The 9,144-nt window shown below is 44.0% G+C and overlaps 1 protein-coding gene across 1 annotated transcript in view; it reads left to right on the top strand.

Annotated features, from left to right (window-relative positions):
* LOC109509908 (calcium/calmodulin-dependent protein kinase type II subunit gamma-like) overlaps nucleotides 1–4,517 on the top strand; it is a 29,478-nt gene extending 24,961 nt beyond the window's left edge. The window contains exon 19 of the transcript XR_002167016.1: nucleotides 4,505–4,517. The gene's annotated coding sequence lies outside the window, so the exon portion shown is untranslated. The remainder of the gene's footprint in view (nucleotides 1–4,504) is intronic.
* The last annotated feature ends 4,627 nt before the right edge of the window (nucleotides 4,518–9,144 follow it).

Raw genomic sequence — 9,144 nt, 5'->3', positions numbered from 1 at the left:
CGACGCCCAGATGGTAACCCTGCCACACTCCCTCCCTTCCTCCTCTTCTGTCCTCTCATGACCGCCATTACCCAGCCAATTAGATGACCTCCTCACTGCTGTCAAACCAATTAGCTCGCCCACTCTGTGAGGTGGAGCCAATTAAAAATGTTGACCGAATGACAAGAGCCCTGTTGAGACCCCGGTGGCTCACTGGAGTGGCTTTTATTTGGATACAATGGGGAATTTTCAGACGGATTTCGCTCTTAAACTTGCCTGTTATGCCCCATGTCAAATGTACTGTCCCCGCCACCCAAAAACGGAAAATGTTTTTAAAAAAATACTTATTGAATGTGTTTTTATTTTGTATTTGTAGTTTTTAAAAAATATTATGAACACTCCTGCTCAAAATCGTCGCTAATATAATTGACGCTTGACTCCATAATAAACAAAGGCTACGTTGTGCTAAAGCTAACACCATCATACACGGTCGTTTTCGTGACTTGCTTCACACTCGGCTTATTTTTACCTGCTTTTAGCACTTGTTCGTTCTTTCCCGCTTTCCTTCCTTCGCGCCTCATCTCCTCCTGCCGTTTCCCCGCTGTCTTCGACCCTTGTTTTCTTTGAGCTTCTGTTTGGTGAGCTCCGGCTGACATAGTTGAAATTCCAGCTGCAGGAGGGAAGCAGGGATGCAGAGATGCTGCTGCTAAGATGTTTGACACCCCCTTCCCCAGCCCCCGCTGGCAAAAACACACAGTAGTGGGCTAATCTTGGAAGTCTGTAAGGAAGTGCAGACTCTGAATTTTATCGAACATATCTGGCAGCCGTCTTTGTGTCTGGCGTTGAGCAATAAAGTGTTTATGTGAGCCTTGAAAAATGCCACACCCAAGGACATGTTAAACCTCAGAGAAATGATAAAACTTCAGATGCTGATTTTTGCCACTTGTGGTTGAGGCTTTCTGTCAAATGAAACATAAAACAAAGAGAATGACACATTTGGGGTTTAAAACCGCTGCATAACTTAGACGAAAGTCCGCTAGGTTAATGCTTACACACAATGCAAAATGCCATAGACTGTCCAACGCATCAATTTTTTGCTGTTACAACGCTTTCGGCAACAGATATTTTAACACAGAGGGTGTCGTAAGACAATATAACAATACTCACGTGCATATATTCTTTGTCCTCTGTGGAAGAACGACCCATATTACTTTAGCTCACTGGGCAGTTACGGCCGTCTTCATGCGAGGACGTGCCGCGTTAATGCAAACTCGGCACTTCCTCCGCCCGTTTCATGGGAGAGAAGGGAGTCTTCCATGAGGCATAATCCGGAAGACGTTTTTGCCGACTAACAACTGCAGCAGGAGTTGCATTTAAGACGCATTAGTTTCGGGAATGAAGTGCAAATCAGATTCAATTAGGTCCTTGTTTTCTTTTACGATGGGGAAATAAGAGCTCACTTTATGTCAATGGCACCACCCTCCCATTTGCTCTGTCGGCAAGATGAGGCAATTATGGTTGATGCTGACTGTCTCGTCTGTAGTCGGCTTTAATGGTTTAACTCGCTTCGAGCTTTGGAATGTAAAGAACGGGTTGCCCACGGATGCCGTGGTAGAAGAGTGGAATGGAAATGGAACAGAAGGGGGCCTTTTTTGGGGGGGGGGTCCATGAAAAGGCAAACGACGAGGAAATTCACAACATACCAATGGTCTGTTTATGTGGTGCGACTGTCACCAGAGAGGACCTCCTTGCTTCTCAAATATGTCGAAGTACTTTATCGTACTTCACAGGTAGCAATATGGATATCGTGACATTTTATATAAATATATATAATATATAATTTCTTTTTAACCTTTAATGGAAAGAGTAGTAGCACAAATTAACCAATATTATCCTGATCACACATTGTTAAACTTTGAGAATCTATTATATCACCAAGTATAGTCATTTTGTTTGTTTTGCACCATAATATTTCAAAATGCGATTTATTTATTATTTATTTATTTATTTATTTATTTTATTTATAACAACTTTTTGGGCTTAGCCAAAAGTCACGGATTTAGGAAGGCCCACCCACAACAATCCTGCAGCTTTTTTTTTTGTTGTTAGCCTTGGCACTGCTGCTAATAAGCAAACGCTCATCCCCTTGATTCCTCTTGGTTGTTTAGCTTTCCTTCAAGCTGTGCATGTGTGCATATGTGCGTGTGTGTGCGTGTGTCTGTGTGTGTGTGTGTGTGTGTGTGTGTGTGTGTGGAAATAATCACACACGCACGACTGCTATGTTTGGACTGACTCTCGCCCGACACGTGGCCAAATGGAGCTTGTCTTTTCCCTTTTTGTGCGTGTGTGCGTGGCTGCCCGTGCTGACTGTAATGCAGCCTGTCATATATAGGTTAACACGACTGTGCAAAGCGCGCAGCCAATCAGAGAGCGGAAAAAAAGCCCCAATGGCTGCTGCATTTGGTCTCGGCGGCCATCTACACACGAGCGATGGATGGTGTGGCTTATTGACTGTCTGTCTTGAGCAGTCTCTCCTTAATCTATTTGTCTGCCCAAAGCCTTAAGTTTACTTTATCAGCAGGAACAGCAAGGGTGGGGGTGGGGGGGGGGGTAATATCTGGGATTCTTCCACCGCCTCCTAAAGAACTAAATCCCTATTTTGTCGCCTGGTGCTCCCCAGGGGGTTCAATTCGTGAAGCATCAGCAACTTGGATGGCATTTGGTCGTCCTGCTGCCATGTCCTCACAAAGAGACATAAGCATTTGACATACCACCACCCGCACGATACCATTCCAGCGGTTTTATCAACCTCTGTTGCTAAAGTCCGCACCGCTTTTAGTTGATCTCCTCCTCAATTTTCCGCCCGAAAAGTCTTGGGGAACATGATGGGAAAATGTCAGGAAATAAACATTTTTTTTTTTTTTTTTTTTTTAAAGGGTCTTTAACATTTTCACAAAATACCCAAAGGATAGAGAATGACGGCATAGTTTGCATCCTGCTTACTCCGTTATGGGAGAGTGTTTCTGCCTCATGCGCCCCCTCGACTTGCAAGGCCAATGTTGAGTATGATTTTTGGTGACCATGACCAAATACAGTACTCATTGCTGACACGCCTCAAACTGTTTGAATGGCCTCACACTGCACCATAGTTTTAACCTTATCGCTAGCCCTATTACCTACACTGATGGTTCACGTTACAGGAGGGGTAATACTTCCTCCAACGTTGCCGTATTACAAATCTTAAAATGTATTTGGGGAACAATTTGATTTACTTGAGTCACTTTTTTGCTTTCCAGATGAGCTTTAGCTGTCATGGAATGTGCAAGGGCCACCATTCCATTGCGCTTTTTGTCCCCCGCTCCGACACACACTCAGCCCGTCGCCCTCCTCGCTCTGACAGGATTACAGCCTCCACTTTTTAATTAAGTGTTTAAAACGACCCCCCACTATGTACTCCTGAAGGGCCCGCGTGTGGTGTGGGGCAGGTCATGTGACTGCCAATTCACCCATTTAAAAAGAGCCCTGTGTCGCTGATTAGCATTCATAGCATCAGGCATGGGGATCAAAAAGGGTAATTAACGCATCTGCAGCCGCCGCCAGACTGAGACAAGGTCCGTTTTCGGCAGGGGGGGGGTTGGTTTTTTTTTTGATGTTTTTTTTTTTCAATTGAAATTCTATCCTGTCGTCCGGCACCTTGTTGCTAATCGCGAATGACCGCAAGTTGTGCGCAACCTTCAGTAAAGACCTCCTCATTTGAATGTAAAATGAAAAATTAAACCGAAAGCGCTGCAAATACACTTTTGAGTTGAACTGACAGCATGGTGGCACGAGCATTCACTTGTGGATCTGTCTCGATATTAGAGACCATCCTCTTGTTTGTGAAAATGTGCCTCAATCTACATTGGTGACCTATATATGAGGGTCAACTTGCTGCAAGTGTGTGGGGGGAGGAGACGGCCGCCCCTGAATGCATGCATGCATGAATGCATGCACGTGGTGGCTAGTGCACGCGTGTTGTCATGCGTGCCGTTGTGTGCGCATGCCCACATCTGTGCTTTTCTGCCATGTGTGGTGCGCATCCTAACAGGAGGGAGAGGAAAGCCACTTTTAGAACAATTGGCTTGACAGAGGGTCGTTGGCCATGTCATACAGCAAACCTTGACTGCATATCTTTCGAAGACAGCCCATGGTAAACATGCTGACGGGGTGAGGAAACACTCTTCTTGGGGTGTTTTCTTCTTGGGACGCCCACTTAGCAGCCTGTCTCTGACTGACATCCATGTGGGGAAGGTCACAGGGCTCACGCCAAACAATGCCAAATCGTAGTTTTGATGAACACCGACTTGAAGTGTCCCTTTCAAACGTTCGCATGAACCCAATCCGGATCAGTCCAATGTGGTGTAACGATTCTTGGAGCAGGCACCTACTGACCACAGTAGCTTGACCCCTGCTCACCTGGTGCTACCAGAAATTCAAAACAAAAATAAATGGTTACAGAAAAATGAGCTGTAGTGTTCGGCAAGAGGAGAAAAAAATATTTTTCAGTGTCGCAACCCACATAGCCATCTCTGCTGCTCAATCCACGAAATGTAAGTTTGTTACAAACATTGCAATGGTTAAAAACGTAATAAATGGACTTGCAATGGTATAAGATTTGCCAAGAAGCACTGTCACAACAGCAACAAAATTACCAAACATAAATTTCCTAATTTGTTGTGCAACATTGTATATGTCATGTCAAGTTGAAGGTACAACTGGTAGAATGAAATGGAATTATTGTATTTCATTACAGTTCATTTCAGGTTAATTTCAGCTTGCATCAAACTGGTTTAGTTGGTTGAAGTGGCTTTCATGACAATCCAGATCAAACTGGTCGACATGTCATGGAAGCAGCAGAATTGTACATCAAGAAACTCATTGTCTTGTACCCTTTCAAGTCTTCCTGTTTAATCTTCTGCTAATTGGCTAAAATGATTGAAAATAATAGTACAGGGTTGTCCAAATATTTTCGTTTGAGAGCCACATACAGAACAATGAGAGGGTGATAGGGCCACTTTAAAATTCTTTTTGAAACATGCTTAAGTCAGTCAAGCAAGAAATTATATCTTGTTTGTATTGTCTAGTTAGTTTCATCAGCTTTCTGTTCAAGGGGTTCGGGTCAATAGTTGAGGATTTTTCCAGTTTTTGAGGTGGCCAACAGTTGTCCATCTCACAGAGTAGATCCAGCTCTGCATTTAAGAGCAGCCGAATCCCATCTCCACATTTAGAACCAAAAAAAGAAAAAGAGCAAACTGTCGTATGGTTATTATTTTTCAAACAGTCACTTGAGGATCATTCATGTGATGTCTTCATAAATCAGCCAAAGAGCACAAAGTGGAAGAGACGATTTTTGCCTCTAAAACTGAATTATCTTTATTCACGACAGTGTTTTTGAAGATAATTATTTCTTAGTATCTTCAAATAGAGAAAAAGGTTCGACAGTACATCCTCTCTTCTCACTCGGCCCACCATCACCTTTTTTAACTAACCCTGTGGCTCATGTCAAATGTCATTTTTTTTTGTATCATTATAAGACTGAAAATATATCATATAATATAATGTATAAAATATTATATATATTCGATAATGAAAAGCTGAAAACCTGGACTCACCCCCACTCACCCATTTTTAATATGCTTATATTTATATTTTATAATTCATATTTACTTGTATACTTTTTGTTCTTCTACTTCTCCCTTTTATATTTTTTTGTGAGACAAATAAAGGTTTTTCTTATCTAATATCATACTGTTCTATTTTTTTTTTTTTTTTTGTCATATCGTGGGCTGCTGAGAAATGGATGGCGGGCCGCAAATGGCTGTAGTTTGGACACTCGTGTAATAGTGGATTAAAACCAAAACTCTCCACCGCAAAGCCTCTCCTCTATCAGAACCGAGTGAAGAACTTACACCGGCAAAGTCCTCATCTCGCGCTCGGACTCTAAAGGGTCTGTTGCTACTGCGGTCCCTGAGGATCATGCTCTCAGGTATGGAGTTGCTGTAGATAAAGCCCTCGTAACGCTCCTTCTCAAAGTGAGGAGGGTTTCTGCTCTTCTTCGTCACATCAAAGGTCACCTGCGTCACAGCAAACTGATCCCGGTTGGTCACTTGTGATGCCTGAGCGAGTTGAAATTGGGGGAAAAAAAAAAAAAAAAACAATAACTTTAACGTGCAAATTTTTTTTTTTCAAAAATATTCTAGCCAACTTAATTAAAATGGGCCAATTTTACCCACAACAGATCGGGGTGGTTTGACGTGTGTCACCCAAATCAGATCTGTTTAATTAAATGGTCAACTTAGACTAGCTCACCACGGTTGGATCAACCTCTGCTCAAGGTTAAGATTGAAGTTAAAGCCTTACTCCTGCCTTTAGTCTGTCTTTGTGGTGAATCAAAAAGCGATGGGTATTTTTTAATTTTTTTTTCACCAGGGTGGAGCTCAAGGAAGGCAAAAGATTGTTTCTTTTTAACACCTCTGCTTGGTTAATCTCCTTGAGTGCTTGTTGCTTGACGAGGCACAAGCAAACAAAAAAGGCCTTGTCTGTCTGCACCGCTTGGTTTAATCCTCTCTGCTCATCTCGCGGCTCACTGGGTTTTAACCACTTACTTGTGTCTGCAAGCTCAACTTCACAGGGACCACCGACAGGTTAAAATTCTGCCCCCCCCCAAAAAAAAACAACACCACTTCAGGGTCTCCATAGCCATTTTCATACTGCAATGCCTTAGCAGTGTGCTCTGCTCACCAGACATACCACCACCCGCACGATACCATTCCAGCGGGTTTATCAAACTCTTTGTTCCGAAAGTCCGCACCGCTTTTGGTTGATCTCCTCAATTTTCCGCCCTAAAAGTCTTGGGGAACATGATGGGAAAATGTAAGGAAATAAACATCGTTCCCCAACTCCCACGGCAAGTAAGGGCTCAAGATATCAGCTTGACTTTTTTTTTTTCCCCCTGACTAAGCATGCTGTCTGTCAAATTGACCAATGAACTTTTTAGGTGTGCCAAAAAAAAATGGTTAAAGCCTCTACATGTACTTCCATAAATTCTTGGAGTGTAACACTCCATGTGTCGTACACGCCATGGACCTTTGGTGCGATTCAGAAGAATACCACACAGATTGCATTTACAATTTAACTGAACTTTCCCACATCATTTTTCCATGTCTCCGATTATCTGGATGAATAAGCCAAGTTCTGCTTTCCTGTGGTGATTTTTGGTCCCTTCCCGGTTTTTTTCCCCCAATTTCCCGAGCCGCACGGCTGCAGACAGACCCCTTCTGCTCTCCGAGCTAATGGGCTTAACAGGTTCGCAGTGTAGCGTACCGCCCGGCAATCTGAGCCCACTCGTATCCGCTTCTTACTCCATATGCTCGACTGCCGTCTCCGCTTCATGATCTTGTTTTTCAATTTACGTGTTGCGCTTTGATGGCGAGCGCCTCGTCGTTCAAGCCAACGTCCAGTAATGCGCGCACACAGGCAAAACGTGTGCTCTCTCTCTCTTCAAGGCTTTATTGAATCGGACTCTTTCGACTGGTGTCGGGAGCAAACCTAATTCATTAACGTCGTCGGAACCACCCAGGGCAGACACTTGTAGATCTTCTCGAGACCCGCTTTGTCGTGACCCTCCCCCATTTCCTGCATCCCTCTGCTCTGCCCCCTTCACTCCCATAAACGCCAACCCTACCCTACTTGCATATTTATGCCCTTGTCAAGTTCCAGGGATCCAGGAGCAATACAAGCAGTAATCCAAATATTTTGGCTGTCTTTTTTTTTTTTGCTTTCCAGATGAGCTTTAGCTGTCATGGAATGTGCAAGGGCCACCATTCCATTGCGCTTTTTGTCCCCCGCTCCGACACACACTCAGCCCGTCGCCCTCCTCGCTCTGACAGGATTACAGCCTCCACTTTTTAATTAAGTGTTTAAAACGACCCCCCACTATGTACTCCTGAAGGGCCCGCGTGTGGTGTGGGGCAGGTCATGTGACTGCCAATTCACCCATTTAAAAAGAGCCCTGTGTCGCTGATTAGCATTCATAGCATCAGGCATGGGGATCAAAAAGGGTAATTAACGCATCTGCAGCCGCCGCCAGACTGAGACAAGGTCCGTTTTCGGCAGGGGGGGGGTTGGTTTTTTTTTTGATGTTTTTTTTTTTCAATTGAAATTCTATCCTGTCGTCCGGCACCTTGTTGCTAATCGCGAATGACCGCAAGTTGTGCGCAACCTTCAGTAAAGACCTCCTCATTTGAATGTAAAATGAAAAATTAAACCGAAAGCGCTGCAAATACACTTTTGAGTTGAACTGACAGCATGGTGGCACGAGCATTCACTTGTGGATCTGTCTCGATATTAGAGACCATCCTCTTGTTTGTGAAAATGTGCCTCAATCTACATTGGTGACCTATATATGAGGGTCAACTTGCTGCAAGTGTGTGGGGGGAGGAGACGGCCGCCCCTGAATGCATGCATGCATGAATGCATGCACGTGGTGGCTAGTGCACGCGTGTTGTCATGCGTGCCGTTGTGTGCGCATGCCCACATCTGTGCTTTTCTGCCATGTGTGGTGCGCATCCTAACAGGAGGGAGAGGAAAGCCACTTTTAGAACAAAAGAGAGTGAAATCGAAACGATAGTCAACACTCTTCACGTTATGGGTCAGTGATGATAAAGGGGGCTGGGGGGAACCCCTCAAATCAAAGACTGTGTTTTAGGAAGAGCTCTGATCTGAAGTGGAGGCTGGTGTTTTTCGACTAATACCCGCAGATATGCAAATGAATGCTTTGGACGGCACTTTGAGCAGAAATGTGGATGCTGACACCCACATCACTCACCAGGCCAGGCACCACCTTTTAAAATCCATACACACTTCAAAAGAGGTTCGTTTGACCAGCAACATAAGATGAGGGTTGAAGAGGTGTGTGTAAAAAGAAAAAAAAACTGCACCTCACATGCATGTTGTTTCGTTTAATAATGCAAAATACATCTGTATCCGATTAGTCGAGAGGATATTCGGTTGAATACACGATTGGAATACTCGCTGCAGCCCCGCTCTGTACAATATCAAACCCCGATTTTAACATGGACGTTCATGAAGATTGTGATTTGACTGACATCATTTTATATCGATATA

This window comes from Hippocampus comes, unplaced genomic scaffold (assembly GCF_001891065.2).
Source record: "Hippocampus comes isolate QL1 unplaced genomic scaffold, H_comes_QL1_v1.1 scaffold64, whole genome shotgun sequence".
Classification (NCBI taxonomy): Eukaryota; Metazoa; Chordata; class Actinopteri; order Syngnathiformes; family Syngnathidae; genus Hippocampus; species Hippocampus comes.
Note: the sequence above shows the minus strand (reverse complement) of the source record. Positions and strands in the feature narration are given on the sequence as shown.